This window comes from Crinia signifera, chromosome 9 (assembly GCF_055691185.1).
Source record: "Crinia signifera chromosome 9, ASM5569118v1, whole genome shotgun sequence".
In the NCBI taxonomy this organism is placed as follows: domain Eukaryota; kingdom Metazoa; phylum Chordata; class Amphibia; order Anura; family Myobatrachidae; genus Crinia; species Crinia signifera.
Window position 1 is genome coordinate 60,122,820 of NC_139225.1, and position 16,189 is coordinate 60,139,008.

The window sequence follows — 16,189 nt, forward strand, 5'->3', positions numbered from 1 at the left end:
TAGGCGTTATCGAATTCTGCTCATCTCAGACAATCCCCCTTTTAGTCCTGTCACTGGATGCCGAGAAGGCCTTTGATAGGCTCCACTGGGGCTTCATGCGTGCGACCTTAGAAAAATTTGGTCTTAGCGGCCGGATATTAGATTCAATCCTGGCTCTATACTCTTGTCCCTCTGCAAGGGTTTTCACAAATGGTTGCACTTCCTCAGGCTTCAAAATCTCCAACGGTACCCGTCAGGGGTGCCCACTTTCTCCCTTGATCTTTGCTTTGGCGGTTGAGCCTCTGGCTGAACACATTAGATGTAATAACTCTATTAAGGGTCCGGTAATAGGTAGTTCGTCCCATAAAATTAGCCTATTTGCGGACGATGTCCTATTATGTCTCTTAGATCCTGAAAATTCTCTCCCCGCTTTACACAAGGTGCTACAAGACTACTCCGAAGTATCATTCTATAAATTAAACACTGGTAAGACGGAGGCCCTTCCTTTGGGGCTCCCCCAAGATACCATCACTAGATTAAAAGAAAAGTACAACTACGCATGGCAAACCCGCTCACTGAGATACTTAGGAATTAACCTGGCGTTGGAAAACCATATTTTTGAGTGCAATTATGGCCCCCTGCTGAGGGCCTTTGCAGAGCTGACTGGAGACTGGATGATGCATGATGTATCATGGCTAGGGAGAGTGGCTGCGGCTAAAATGGTCCTCTTACCGAAATTGATGTACCTTTTCCGCTCTATCCCTAGATCCCCCCCAAAAAACTTAATGAACAAATTTAACCAACTTCTGACTAAATATATTTGGAGAGGGGCCAAACCTAGAATTGCTAAGAAGATTCTAATAAGTTCTAAATCCGAGGGCGGTGTTGCCTACCCCGATATTGAAACTTACTACGCCTCTTGTATTCTGAACCAGGCTAGGGATTGGCTTGATCTTAAAGACCCGAAACCGTGGGTGTTGTTGGAGAGTACCTACTCCCACCCTACTCCCATCGCAGACCTGGTATGGCTCCCACAAAATGAAACTAGAAAAGTCTCAGCCCTCTGTAAATCTATTAAAGCCACCCTAGATGTCTGGTATAAAATGACAGCTTCTCTAGAAAAGACAGCTCTACCGGCCCCCTTCTTATCATTAAAAGCTTTGAAATCTTTAATCCCCAATGTGCCATTAGATAGATGGATTAATCAGGGAATAGCTTCAGTGGAAGACCTGTATGTCGGGGATAATTTCGCACCCTTCAATTATATACAAAACAACTTCAATATCCCCAAACAGGACTTTTTCATCTATCTACAGATAAGAAGTTGGTTACAATCACATCTAACCACACCCAACACCAAACCAGCTTTCCCCACCTATCTTAAAACCAGGATGAGCACTTATTCTCACAAAGGCGGCATATCGTGGTGGTACTCCCACTTACTCTCCATAAATGTAAGACATAAACTGAAATCACAATCCCTATGGGAAAGAGATCTGAACAGATCTCTCAGTGAGGAAGATTGGGAGAACATCTTTAGAACCTGTTTCAAGATATCACGCTGTATAAACCATTCTGAAATGTTTTTCAAGCTTATCCATAGGGCCTACTTCACCCCAGCCAGGCTGCATAAGATTTGGCCATCATCCCCTAACTCCTGTTGGAGGAAATGTGGCAACATTGGGGATATCCTCCACATATTTTGGGAGTGCCCACGCCTGCGGCCTCTCTGGGGGGAAGTATTTCAGCTAATGAGCCTAATAATAAACCAACCCATCCTTCCTGACCCAGCTCTTGCCCTGCTCCATATCTTCCCATCACATTTCTTGGCGGCTGACAGGTATATTTTAGGCCATGTCCTTATAGCCACCAAGTCGACTATTGCTAAACTGTGGAAATCTGATACCATACCATCCCTAGAGGCTATTCGTAACAAGGTACACAGTCACTTTATCTACGAGACCGCCGATGCCAAGTACTCTTCTTCCCCAAACTCAATAGTAATGAAATGGCATGGCTGGTCACTCTATAATGAAAAAATGGGGCGCTCGAGTACACACAACAGTCCTCCTGACTTATCTGTACTAAATTCTCAATAGATAAAGGCTATTCGTTACCATGAGATGTATTGTTCTATACAGATGCAGATTGTACTTTTAATACATTATTATGATCTGATGTGATTTGCGAGACAAGTATGATTTACCATCCACTGTTTTCTTTTGTCCCCTACCCTCCCTCCCTTCCTTCTGTATCCCCCCCCCCCCCAGATACTCTCTGGAAAAATTCACAATAAAAATTTAATGTTAAAAAAAAAAGAAATCATACTGAGAAGAGGCGGCAGAGATGTTTCATGTTCGGCGCCTCTTCTCAGTATGATATCTATTGGCCGCCTAGCGGCCAATCAGGAGCCAAGAAAGTCGGCTCCTGATTGGCCAGAAATCATTCTGAGTAGAGGCGCAGAGGAGGAAACATCTCTGCGCCTCTCAGTCCGCAGCGGGGAAATGCCGGAGTCGCCGGCAGCTTGAAGAAGATGAAAGAAAACCTGGACTACGTCGGATCAAGTATGAAGAGCTTCCATGGAGGACCTGGGTGAGTTGGATTTCCTTCCACAGGTCCACCATGGATTTCTTCGGACCCCGGTCCGGACGCCGACATGAAGATCGACATGCTGAAGAATGACGACATGGATCCGGAACCAGGACAAGGCACCGGATCAAGACCCTGGGACCTACCTACGGGATCAAGATTTTATTTTTCATATGTGTCAGTGTGTATTTATTTAACTATTTTTTTTACTGTGGAACTACAAGACCCAGCGGGCCCTTTAATGCCCTGCAGGCTGGGACTTGTGGTTCTCCAAGTCCCAGCTTGCAGGGGAGGCTTGCTGGTACTCCTAGTTCCACAGTTTAAAACAAACGTTTTTTCATCTATTTTTTTACACCAGTATCAGCTCGATGCCCACCGCCCAGGGCCACCGGGGACAGCACCAGTATACTTGTATAAAAAGTCTCCCCCCGGCTGTGGCATTACCCTGCTAGCTGGTTTGGCCTGGGGATGGTTCTTAAAATACGGGGGACCCCTAGTCATTTTGTCCCCCGTATTTTGGGAACCAGCCCCGGACCTGGAGCCTTGGGCTGGTTGTTAAAAATCAGGGAACCCCTATTTTGGTTACAGCTGTGGGTGAAACCCCATGCTGTTTTTTTATTTATTTATTTTTCCTTTTTTTTTTTACACTAAAGCCTGCACGGATCTGACTGATCCGTGCAGGCTTCTGCCAAATACGACAGGACAATCAAGGTGTATTTTCCTGCCGTATTTTCGTGGCTGTTTCACGCCAATTAGCGGCCGTATTATCAATACGGCCAGTGGCGTAGCTTTGTTTGGGGCGCCCCCCCCCGCCGTTAATGGGGGGAGCCCCCCCTCTCCCCGCCCGGCCGCCCGTGCCCCCCCGTGCCTCCTCCCATTGCCGCATGCTTACCTGTCGGCGCATCCCGGCTCCCCTCCTGGCTTCAATTAATACTATGCAGACGGACCACGATAAAATGCACGCCCCCATACCACAGACAGTTTCAGAGAACAGTCTGCTTTATGGGGCGGCCATTTTATCGTGGCCCGTCTCCATAGCATTGATTGAAGCCAGGAGGGGAGCCGGGACGCGCAGATAGGTAAGCCTGCGGGGGATGGGGGGCGGGGGGATTACTATAGCACCGCAGCCCCCCGGCACCCCCATATGCACAGCGCCCCCCGCGACCGTGGGGGCTGCAGTGCTATAGTTACGCCACTGAATACGGCTGCTTAGTAAATCAGGAACCACCATTCTTTTGAATGGTGATTCCTGTCGTATCCTATCGATGGTGTAGACATTCGTATTTGTAAATAAAAATACGAATGTGCCATCTTTAGGAATACGAATTGATGTATTTTCGGGATAGTAAATCCCGAAAATACAAATGTGTAAAAAAATAGGTGTATTTCTGCCTACGAATACACCTATTTTTTACGAATTCATATTAGTAAATTTCCCCCACTGTATGTCCCCAAGCCTAACCCTCCTTCACTGTATGTTTCCCATTCACTATGTCCCCCACAGTCAGTGGCGTAACTAGTAATTATGCACCCCCCTGCCGTATGTGTGTATGTGTTTGTGTTACCTCGGCTCGGGCCACATCCGTCTGCGCCCGGGTCCCGGCTCTCCCGTCCCGTTTACTGCTGCTAATGAAAAGGGACACTTGGAAAATGGCTGCCCCCATACCGCAGGCGAAAAACTGTCTGCGGTATGGGGGCAGCCATTTTCCAAGTGTCACTTTTTGTATTAGCAGCGCTGCGGCTGCAGCAGTAGCCGGGAGAGCTGGGACCCGGTGCACATAAAAGCGCCGGCGGCAGAAGGCAGCTAGTGAATAATAATAGTCCCGCAGCCCCCCGGTGCCCACATACCCTGAGCACCTCCCCGCCACCGCGGGGGCTGCGGGACGATAGTTACGCCACTGCCCACTGTCACACGTAGCCGCGACGGAGCGCGGCGGGTACAGTACTCACCCGTCCACGCCCGCCGCCGGCTAGCGTGTGCAGGCTCCGGTCTGCGGTGTGCGGGTAGCGGCAGCTCTGGGTAGGGATGGCAGCAGTAGTGGTGCCGGGAGGCCGGCGTCGCCATCTTGGTTGAGGGCAGGAGACAGATTGGAGGTTCCCTCCTCATCCTGTGCTGACAGCCAATGGCAGCCATCCTCTGGGGATATAGGGGATCTGCCTAGGCTGTTCAGTGTCAGTGCAATGAGTCTTTGGAGTCATTCACAACTCCTAGCTGATTCCCGGATCCTGGCTCTTTCTCTCCTGACTCTGGTGCCTTGCTCCCTGCATCTTGCTACAAGGAAGTTTTCTCCTGACACCAATGCTGCAAGTCCTACCTAGTGCTTGTTCCTGCTTGTGTCCCAGAATTACCCTGCACAGCTTCCCGCTGTCCTCCTTCATACAACTCATTCATTCCATCATCTTTCAGTCATCCGGATCCATTTCTTCTGTCATCAAATCAACCTCCTTCCGGATCCTCATCTATGTACTCTGGCTCACCAAGTATACGTTTCCAGATTTCCCTGCCCGTTATTAGTATTGTGCTGGACTCTATTTAATTTATTCCAACTGTCACTTAAAGAAGTATTTGAGTGAAGTTTATCATTTATGAAATCCGTTATTAAACCTGCATGTTTCAATCCTACTCCTCCTGGTCCGTCTCCGGTTCCTGTGCACCACACGACTCCATCCAGCCCTTTAGCCGTGACAGTTTGCACTGACCCGATGGAATCGGGTGAAGCACAGGCCTCCATGACGGATGTTCTTCAAGGCATCATGGCTCGATTGGAACAAGTAGAGACTACCCAGCGTCAAGTGGCTCAATTTCTCCAGACCTTGTCATCACCTCAGGCGGCTCCCTCAGTTTCAGCAGCACAAACCTCCGGAGCTTCGACCCCTGCTGCTCCCCCTGGGCCAGCTGCTCCTCACCAGCTACACCTGTCAACCCCCAGTAAATATGACGGGTCCCCGAGGGGGTGTCGAGGATTCCTGAATCAATGTGACGTCCATTTTACCCTCCAGCCTTCCAATTTCCCCTCTCCCAAGACTCGGGTGGCTTACATCGTGTCCCTACTGGCGGGTCCAGCCCTGGAGTGGGTGTCCCCCCTTTGGGAGCGTGCGGATCCCATCCTCAATAACTATGAAGAATTTGTGGCCTCCTTCCGTCGCATCTTCGACGAGCCTGGCAGAGTGTCCTCCGCAGCCACGGAGATCCTAAGGATTCGTCAGGGCAGTCGCCCAGTGGGACAATATGTCGTACAATTTCAAACCCTGGCTTCCGAACTCAGATGGAACGAAGAGGCTCTCGTTTCTGCCTTCTGGAACGGCCTAGCCGGGCGCATCAAGGATGAGTTAGCAACTCGCGATTCTCCTTCCACCCTGGCTGAACTCATTTCATTATGTAACAAAGTCGATCTGCGACTCCAAGAACGCCAACTTGAGAGGAATCGCTCTGATCGCTTTCGCCCTCGATTTCCTTCCAATGTCGCACCAGCCTCCAAACCAACCCCGCCTCCTGCGGTGTCAACAGATGAGCCCATGCAAATCAACCGCTCCCGTCTCTCTCTCGAAGAGAAGTCCCGAAGACGGCGAGAGAATCTATGCATGTACTGTGGCTCCTCAGCTCACTTATTGGCTTCCTGCCCGCTGCGGCCGGGAAACGACCGCTCCTAATCTCCCGAAGGGAGGTCCGATTAGGAGTCTTGCTTCCATCTCCCTCTTCTTCTGATTCCACCATTCCGGTTACCCTTGTGTGTCCCCAAGGGAGAAAAAGAGTTCAGGCCCTATTGGACTCTGGAGCAGCGGGAAACTTCCTTTCTTCTTCTTTTGTTACCCAACATGCCCTGCCTGTGCAACCCCTGGATCACTCGCTGGTCCTCACTGCAGTGGATGGGAGTCGAATTCGTAGTGGACAAATCACCCATCAGACCACCCCGGTGACACTGCTCATAGGAGCTCTACATCAAGAGACCCTCGAATTCTTCATTCTTCCACAGTCCTCACACCAAATGGTCCTGGGCCTTCCCTGGCTCTCCAAACATAACCCACACATCGATTGGACCAATATGGAGGTCAAGGCCTGGGGAACAGATTGCCAGTCTACTTGCATTCCTCAGATCCTTCCGGTCTACCAGACCCATCCACAACGTGAGGGTAACTGTCCTTCATCCTCTTCAGCTCCACCCTTGTCGATACCCGCACCATATCGTTCATTTACAGATGTATTCAGTAAAGGTGGTGCCGACACCCTGCCTCCTCACCGTCCTTGGGACTGCCCGATAGAGCTGGTGGCCGGGAAATTCCCTCCTCGTGGCCGCATCTATCCCCTGTCGCTACCTGAGACTGAGGCCATGTCCTCGTACATTCAAGAGAACTTAAACAAAGGTTTCATTCGACCATCTACTTCTCCGGCCGGGGCCGGGTTTTTCTTTGTGAAAAAGAAAGATGGCGGTCTTCGGCCATGTATCGACTATAGGGGCCTGAACGACATCACCATTAAAAACCGCTATCCCTTACCCCTTATCGCAGAACTATTCGACAAGATCAGAGGGGCAGCAATCTTTACTAAATTGGACCTGCGAGGGGCCTACAATTTGATCCGGATCCGTCCAGGTGACGAGTGGAAGACGGCTTTTAACACGCGCGACGGCCACTATGAATACCTGGTGATGCCCTTCGGCCTTTGTAACGCCCCCGCTGTCTTCCAACAGTTTGTAAATGATATCTTTCGGGACTTGCTGTACCACTCCATCGTAGTCTATCTAGACGATATACTCATCTTCTCTCCAAATCTCCAACTTCACAGACAGACAGTGTCCGAAGTCCTACGACGTCTTCGCCAAAATCAACTGTTCTGCAAGTTGGAAAAGTGCGTTTTTGAGGTCACGTCCATTCCATTCTTGGGTCACATTCTCTCCGCCACTGGGATAGAAATGGACCCAGAGAAGGTGAGAGCCATCCAAGACTGGGCAGCCCCCACAACACTCAAAGGAATTCAGAGATTCCTAGGGTTCTCAAACTATTACCGGCGATTTATCCGGAACTTCTCTACTATCGCTGCTCCCCTCACTGCTCTCACTTGCAAGGGAGCTGATCCAAGCCGATGGTCGCCAGAAGCATCCTCTGCCTTCCAGCAGTTAAAGAGAGCATTCATGACGGCACCAATCCTCCTCCAACCAGACCTCGACAGGCCCTTCATTCTCGAGGTGGACGCATCCTCGGAAGGGATCGGGGCCATCTTGTCACAAAAAGGTGAGGATCAAGAATTACACCCTTGTGCCTTCCTCTCCAAAAAATTCCTCCCAGCAGAGAAGAATTACCCCATCGGGGAACAGGAGTTGCTTGCAGTCAAAACTGCGTTAGAGGAGTGGCGATACCTTCTGGAGGGGGCACGACATAAGATCACCGTGTATTCAGACCACAAAAATCTGTCCTTTCTTAAACAGGCTCAGTGCCTTACTGCCCGCCAAGCCCGTTGGGCCATGTTTTTTGAACGCTTTGATTTCCAAATTAAATTCCGACCAGGAACCACGAATACTAAGGCAGACGCTCTATCCCGCTCCTTTGAGACGACCTCTGACCTAGAGACACCTCCTCGTCCAATCCTCGATCCGCTGGTCTTCGCCCAAGTAACCGTACAGCCATCTCCTCCTCCAGGTAAAACGTTCGTTCCCCCCGAACTTCGCAAGAAAATATTGTCATGGGCACATTCTTCCCGCTTCGCAGGGCACGCAGGAGCACAAAAGACCTTGATGTTCCTGTCACGTTCTTATTGGTGGCCAACCATCCGCCACGACGTAACCAACTTCGTTGCCTCTTGTGTAAGATGTGCTCAGCATAAAGTGCCCAGAACAACTCCCGCTGGTCCTCTCCGCCCTCTAACCATTCCCACAGAACCATGGACCCATCTGTCAATGGACTTCATTTGCGAACTACCTCCCTCAAAAGGTCATACCGCAATCTGGGTAGTGGTCGACCGATTCTCGAAAATGGTCCATTTTTTCCCACTAAAAGGTCTCCCCTCTGCTCCAGTACTGGCTCAGCTATTCATCTCAACCATTTTTAAACTTCACGGACTGCCCAAAGAGATTGTATCCGACCGCGGAGTACAGTTCGTTGCAAAGTTCTGGAGAGCTCTCTGTGCCGCGGTACAGGTCAAACTCAAGTTTTCCACTGCCTTTCATCCCCAGACCAACGGCCAGACAGAACGGGTGAATCAAGACTTGGAGGCCTTTATCCGACTGTTTGTCTCGTCTTCCCAAGATGACTGGGTGGATCTTCTCCCGTGGGCAGAATATATGCATAACAACTCCTATCACTCTTCCTCCGGAACCACCCCCTTCTTTACAGTATTCGGCAAACATCCACGATCTCCGGATTTCTCAGAATTATCCTCTTCCGAAGTTCCTGCAGCAACCACTTCATTACAACGCTTTGCTAAAATCTGGTCGGATGTCCACACCGCTCTTCTTAAATCTTCCGCCCGATACAAGAGGATGGCAGACAGGAAAAGAAGGGCAGCGCCCAGATTGAAAGTCGGAGACCGGGTATGGCTGTCTACCCGCCATATACGCCTCCGTCTGCCCTCTATGAAGCTGGCTCCCCGGTTCATTGGGCCATACCCTATCATCCAAGTCATTAATCCTGTCGCTTATAGACTTCAACTTCCTCCTTCCCTAAGGATTTCGAATTCCTTCCATGTGTCCCTCCTCAAGCCTTTAAGGTTGAACTCTTATCAAAAGAAGATTCCCAAACCGCCCAAGATTAACTCCGAAAGTGGGGCTGAATTCGAGGTAAGACGCATTATAGACTCTCGTTGCCGCAATTCTCGTACCCAGTATCTGGTGGAATGGGTTGGGTTTGGTCCCGAAGAGAACTCTTGGGTGGATTCTATTGATTTGCACGCTCCAAAACTGGTAAAGCAATTTCTCCAGAGAAATCCGCACAAGGCCCATAGGCGCCCTGGGGTCACCCTGAAAAGGGGGGGTACTGTCACACGTAGCCGCGACGGAGCGCGGCGGGTACAGTACTCACCCGTCCGCGCCCGCCGCCGGCTAGCGTGTGCAGGCTCCGGTCTGCGGTGTGCTTGTAGCGGCAGCTCTGGGTAGGGATGGCAGCAGTAGTGGTGCCGGGAGGCCGGCGTCGCCATCTTGGTTGAGGGCAGGAGACAGATTGGCCCAGAGTGGAGGTTCCCTCCTCATCCTGTGCTGACAGCCAATGGCAGCCATCCTCTGGGGATATAGGGGATCTGCCTAGGCTGTTTAGTGTCAGTGCAATGAGTCTTTGGAGTCATTCACAACTCCTAGCTGATTCCCGGATCCTGGCTCTTTCTCTCCTGACTCTGGTGCCTTGCTCCCTGCATCTTGCTACAAGGAAGTTTTCTCCTGACACCAATGCTGCAAGTCCTACCTAGTGCTTGTTCCTGCTTGTGTCCCAGAATTACCCTGCACAGCTTCCCGCTGTCCTCCTTCATACAACTCATTCATTCCATCATCTTTCAGTCATCCGGATCCATTTCTTCTGTCATCAAATCAACCTCCTTCCGGATCCTCATCTATGTACTCTGGCTCACCAAGTATACGTTTCCAGATTTCCCTGCCCGTTATTAGTATTGTGCTGGACTCTATTTAATTTATTCCAACTGTCACTTAAAGAAGTATTTGAGTGAAGTTTATCATTTATGAAATCCGTTATTAAACCTGCACGTTTCAATCCTACTCCTCCTGGTCCGTCTCCGGTTCCTGTGCACCACACGACTCCATCCAGCCCTTTAGCCGTGACACCCACACTGCCCCCATTCACTCTATGTCCCCCCAGCCTGCCCCCCTTCTCTGAATGGTCATCACTGCCTCCATTCACTGTATGTCCCCCAGCCTGACACTCCTTCACTCTATGTCCCCCACTCTGCCCCCATTCACTGTATCTCCACCTGCCTGTCCCTTCCCTTCTCTGTATGTTTCCCAGCCCCTTGTGTGAGCCAGAGGACAGAGAGGCAAAGCAAGCACTGCAAGGACAGAAGATGCTTGGGCTCCCACTGCCACCCTCCTCCACTCTGCATGTTATGGGAGCAAGCTTCCCCCTTGCTGCCCCCCCTCCCTGCACACTCCTGTCACAGTGATTGCGGAAGAGTGTGATATATGATTGCGGAAGCAGGGGTTGGACACACACTCACCAGAAAGCCGCAGCAGACAGCAAGGTAAAGGCGTGCTCGCCGGTACTCCACCTTTATTGTCGTGTGCTGTGCATCCTGCATCTGATGTTCCGCCCGCTTCCAGCTGGAGGCTGCGGGCCACTTGAAATGACGGCATGGGCCGCAACTGGCCCCCAGGCCGGACTTTGGAAATGCCTGATCTAAGATAAGCACCTTTATTGATTTTATCAATAATCTAGTCTTTTATTATAAGTTTATTTTATACAAAATAGTTTTTATCTTATGTTCTCATAACTTTATGTTCTTTTTATACCAATTTGTCATCCAATAAATTAATATTTTTTTATATATATATTTTTTATATCTATGTAGTCGCATTTTACAATAATTAGTCGCTGACATCTTTATACATCGCTTTTTATGTTTAAGTAACATACCAGTACTTTTATTTAAAGATTGGCTGACACCCTATACAACTAAGGGAATATTATTGTTTATAATACTATTTAAGCACAAGTGGCGCCGTTCTTCCCCCCCAAAAAATATATATATATATATATATATGTATATATACATACAAAGTGAGAGTACCTGCACTTGCACACACCTGAGGTAACGATTATGGGGTTCACAAGGTCATACCTTAGTGTGCCAAGTATACAGTCCAGATTCCCTGAGAGGGGAATAACGGAGCACTCTCCAATATGTAGAAAACTTTTTGTGTATTTATTCACAAAACATGAAAAAAAGGGAAAAAAACATACCAATTGATGCTCCAAAGGCCAAAACAACACCTCCTCCGACGTTTCGTTCCCGCTTAGTGGATCTTTGGCCCTTATTCTGATCGGTGCGGCCGGATCCGATTATGCGGCCAGGACCGTGCGTGCGAAACCCCGCCTTCCATACGGATCGCCAACTCAGTCCGTACGCGGTAAGAAGCTGGCCGAACGGACCGCACGTGTATTTTTCACGGAATACGCCTCCTCCATCTCAGGGAACCTCCCCCATCATTCGATGGTCGCAGACCATCGAATGCAGGACCGAGTGCTCCACCAGCTCCCGCAACCTCAGACCACACGGACATTTTTCCGTGCAAAAGCAGGGATCTGGGCGGGCAGCTGACATCCGGCGATACCATATGTCCGCCCCCTACACGTGCGTCACGGCCGCATTACCATACGTACGCCCAGCGTTTGCATGGGAACGCCCATGAAACGTGGGGCGTATGCATATGGTAATGAGCCCAAATAGCCCTTCACGCCCCTCTCCACCCCCTGTTCGGAGTGTTCACATTTCATGCGGGATTTGGCCTAAAATGTCTCTCTCTGATTTTCACATGTATTGATACATATTTGGCGGTATTTTCCTACTGATCTGGCAACATTATTTCTAAATAGATGGAATTCCTATCCATGTATCCTAGGCTTGTATAATCAAGCCGTTAATACTTGGCATACACACCAAGCGATTTTGTGAATAAGGTGTGTTTATATATTTTTGGAAATCAAACAGATCAGTAGAATAGGCAGTATACTTCTGCCGACTTGACAACTTTATTTCTAAAACATATGCAAATCTTGTCTGTGTAAACCTTTTCATATTGCCGCCAGCCTATTCCCTTCAGGAGTATTAGGGAGACATTATTGGCATAAACTGAATAACATAAGTTTGTCAGAATTATGATATTGTAAAAACATGCACATCATAAGTAGAGATCACTAGAATATCAAGCCTCTGTATAGAATATTTGGCATTGAGATTTAAAGGGGACAAAATCTTTTGTGGTTATGGAGAATATTAATTAAACCCAGCAGAATAATACTGTCCTCCTTTCCTCTCTTTAAATTAGGGGACTCTCAATGCTGCCGGTCCCAGAGAGAGTACCCTTGCACTGGGTTAACTAACAGGGGTGCCACTGGGCTCAGTCAGCAACAGCAGATTCCCATATCTTTCTTCACTCATCCAATAGAGACCCCGACAATTCGAGGTAAACCTCTCAGTTCCGTTCACTGTCCTTTGGACACACGGCTGAGTATAAAAGGCCCACCAAGGGAAATCTATTGGTGAGCTGCATTTATCTTTACTTCATTTTGACTCTCCGGATGTCCCTATAAATGACTATATGAATGTCTCTATTTAAGAGGGTCATGAACATAGGTACCCCATCGGAACAAGGATAAGCATGTTAAGATTTCGTCAAGCTTTTTAATTGCATTAGAAAATTACAAAAAAATCGTTTTACTTTTATGATTTGTACCACTTGCACATAAAATTCAGCCGTGGATTAGGAATGTCTCATAGGGTTGTGTTAACCCGCAATCTGAGAAACATCAAATATCCCTGCTGATACATTTATACAATTTTTTTGACACGTGGTCAAGTGTTTAGCTGGCAATATTAGTGTACCCAGACGTAATTAAGATGTCAATTACAATGCCATAACACATATATCAGTAGATTATATAAACTATTTAAAGAGTGCCCCAAAAAGAGAGTCATCTTTTCTCTTTGTTTTTGTGTACAGTATACCAATGACTCTTGGGAGCACCACCAATCAATAATATATACATTTGTGTATGATAAATGAATCTATACATTGGTTTCAAATTGTTACAGTAACATTTTAAGTCAGTGCGAGAATCTTTCCCCCCCCCCCCTCTTTTTCCCTTTTTAAGACAATGGGGCAGGGAGCAGTTTCCACCTCCCCCTCTTGCCCAAGGAACATCTGCCAAACGGCAGCCCAATATCGGGGCTCTGGCCCTGGCACTTCCGCCCCTCTGTCAAGTCCTTCCTCCCTCAAACCCAAACTAGGGGCATGGCAAATTTCAGTACAGCATTTGGTCTCAATGCCCAGGGCTGAGGAGGGACCCTCCATCAGGAACAATTCCGCTGGTGGCTGCAGGACAGGCCGTATCAGCTCTATCCCCTTAAAAGCCAGTCGCTCACCTGCAGCTACTTCTGCGCACACCTCCTTCTCCTGGATAACCAGCTGAATATGCTGGGCAGCCTGAAACAAGACGTCATCTGTGACGTATTCTTGTGGCCTGGATGTTGGCGAATACTCCTCTACCCACGGTGATCTCTTCTTGGACGCAGTCCTCATAGATCCCCTTGCAGCAGGATAATAGCTCTTCATCTTCCATCTCAGCAAAAGGGAAGCTGTAGTGCAGCTCCTCCTGGGGTGCCTGGCTAACGGGCCCCACTTCCTTCACTTTGGGGATAACTTCCCCCAGTATAGAACACTGACCAGCTTCTTCCCTAGGCTGTGGGAGAAGCTGTTGCAGGCGGTGCCTTTCATCAGCCACCCTGCGACACTGGTCTCGCCATGCTGGGGTGTCCAGGAGCCCGTGATCAGTCGCCTCTTCCTCTGCCACAATAAAGCACTCCTCCAGACACTCCAATTGTTCCCACACACTCAGCTGTGCACCGAAATGGAGGATCCATGCCCGATAATCGGTAAATGCTTTTGTAGGATCCGCCTGATCTTGAAGGATCTGCTGGATGATTTCTATGCACGTGCAGGATTGGATGGGTATACCTCGCAGCTGACATTCTGCTATCAGCTCCTCCATACTCATTTCTTCAAGGGCAGTTAGGGGCCCCCCTGACAATGACCCTTCTCTTGTGGTAACAAATAAGTCTGTGGCAGACCCCTCGGTTGTCTGCCCAGATTGCAGTAGCCCCCTTCTGGACCTTTCCTCTGGTTCTATCTGGGGCATCAATTTATTCTGGACTTGTCCTTCAGCCTCAGAATATTGTCCTCTTTGTAGCATCTGGGTAAGTGCAGCAATCATCCCCCAGGTAACACAACTTGTCCTGTATGCTGGATACTCTCCACCCGCTGATCATCTGCTGAGCTTCTTCCCAGTAGTCCCAGATATACTGCATTTTTCTGACAATAAATAACAGATCCGGCTTCCCAGCCTGCCAATACACTGAAGAACCTCCATCCCTGAGCTCCTCTGCTCCAGGGGTCTTGAGGCATCGATTTTCTTTCCTTGGAAACATTTTCCCTTTCACAGGAATTACACCTGCTCACTTGCTGAACTTCACCTTACTGCATTTTCCGTTTCCTTACATATGGTCTGATCCTCTGTTCTCTGTGCTTTCTGTGCTCGATGGTTGGTGTCTGAATGATCCCACTGTTGCTGCCGCCAAATGTGAGGATACGGGTTCTTCAGACACCGAGCAGATGAAACCAAAATACGGTTTATTTTTATCACAGCACACACAAGTAGATAAAGACAGGAGCAAGAGGCAAAATGTAGCATAGAAACATCCAGGTAGCAGTTCAAAGTCCTTGTAGCATCACAGTTCCAAATCACAAAACTATCACTTATTCCACACAGCAGTGATAGCCGAAACCTGTGTAAATCCACACAGCACCGGACGCTCCACACCTTAGTAGGATGCCCCCCCTGGGCAAACGATGTGTTCCACAAGATCCAGTAGAGGGTATGACCCCTGAGCCAGGATTGCGACTAACATGAGGAGCCGGCATGTGTACAAGTCATTTTAAAACCTTCTAACTTCCCACGCGTGCCCATACCATCAGTGGGCTTGCACTCGATCTCGATTGGTGGATTCAAGAGTCAGGTATATCCCCCCTCCCAGGTACTGCTGCTGCCCCCCCTGCTGGGTCAGGTTCCAGTAAGTCTGCTAGTGACCAGAGATATGCAAAGGAGTGTCAATAAGTAGGAACAACCACAAGGTAATTTGGTTTATGTCCTGATTACCCCCTGTGGACATAACCTTCCTGTAAATAGCAGGGGAGTTAGATCACCCCCTGTGGACATTTCCTGTCTGTTTGGGCAACAGCATCTGATTTAGATTCTACAGCCTAATATTATATGATCTGGAAATACCCAAACATATATGGGGAATAGACATATCTATAGAGTACGAGAGGGTACAGACTGACTAAAGTGTACATTCATCACTACAAGTAATAAAATATCATAATTACAGTCTTACTGTCAGTCTGCTAACCTCACAGAGGGTGCCCCTTTTTAATTTAACACTTAAATGAAGCAGCGCCGCAGGTCCTGTGAACGTCCGACATTTTTCTCCCAGCACCTTTTAAAAAACAGAACATTTTTGCGGTTGCCAGGTAGTAGGAGGAGGACGGTAGAGTAACTGAGCAGTGACTAGCGTGTTAATCTGGAAGCAGGCAGCTGAGATGGTAGAAGTTTTGCCTAGGGTGCCAAGGACCCTTGCACCGGCCCTGAGTATAATAAGTAATTATTTGTGTTTTTAAATGTGGCTTTCTTTAAAATTCAGTAGTGTACTTTATTACCAAGCATATGAATACACATGGTAAATTATACTCTTTCACCACAATTCTGTTTTGCAGGTGACTCAGGATATGGGTGTCTCCCTTGGCTCATGACACCTCTGCATAATCCACAAGGCCCTTCACAGCACTGCAACAATGATGCACACATTGCCACCTGCATTGTTTTGGAATGCACCTTTGGGGTGCTGAAAAGTCAT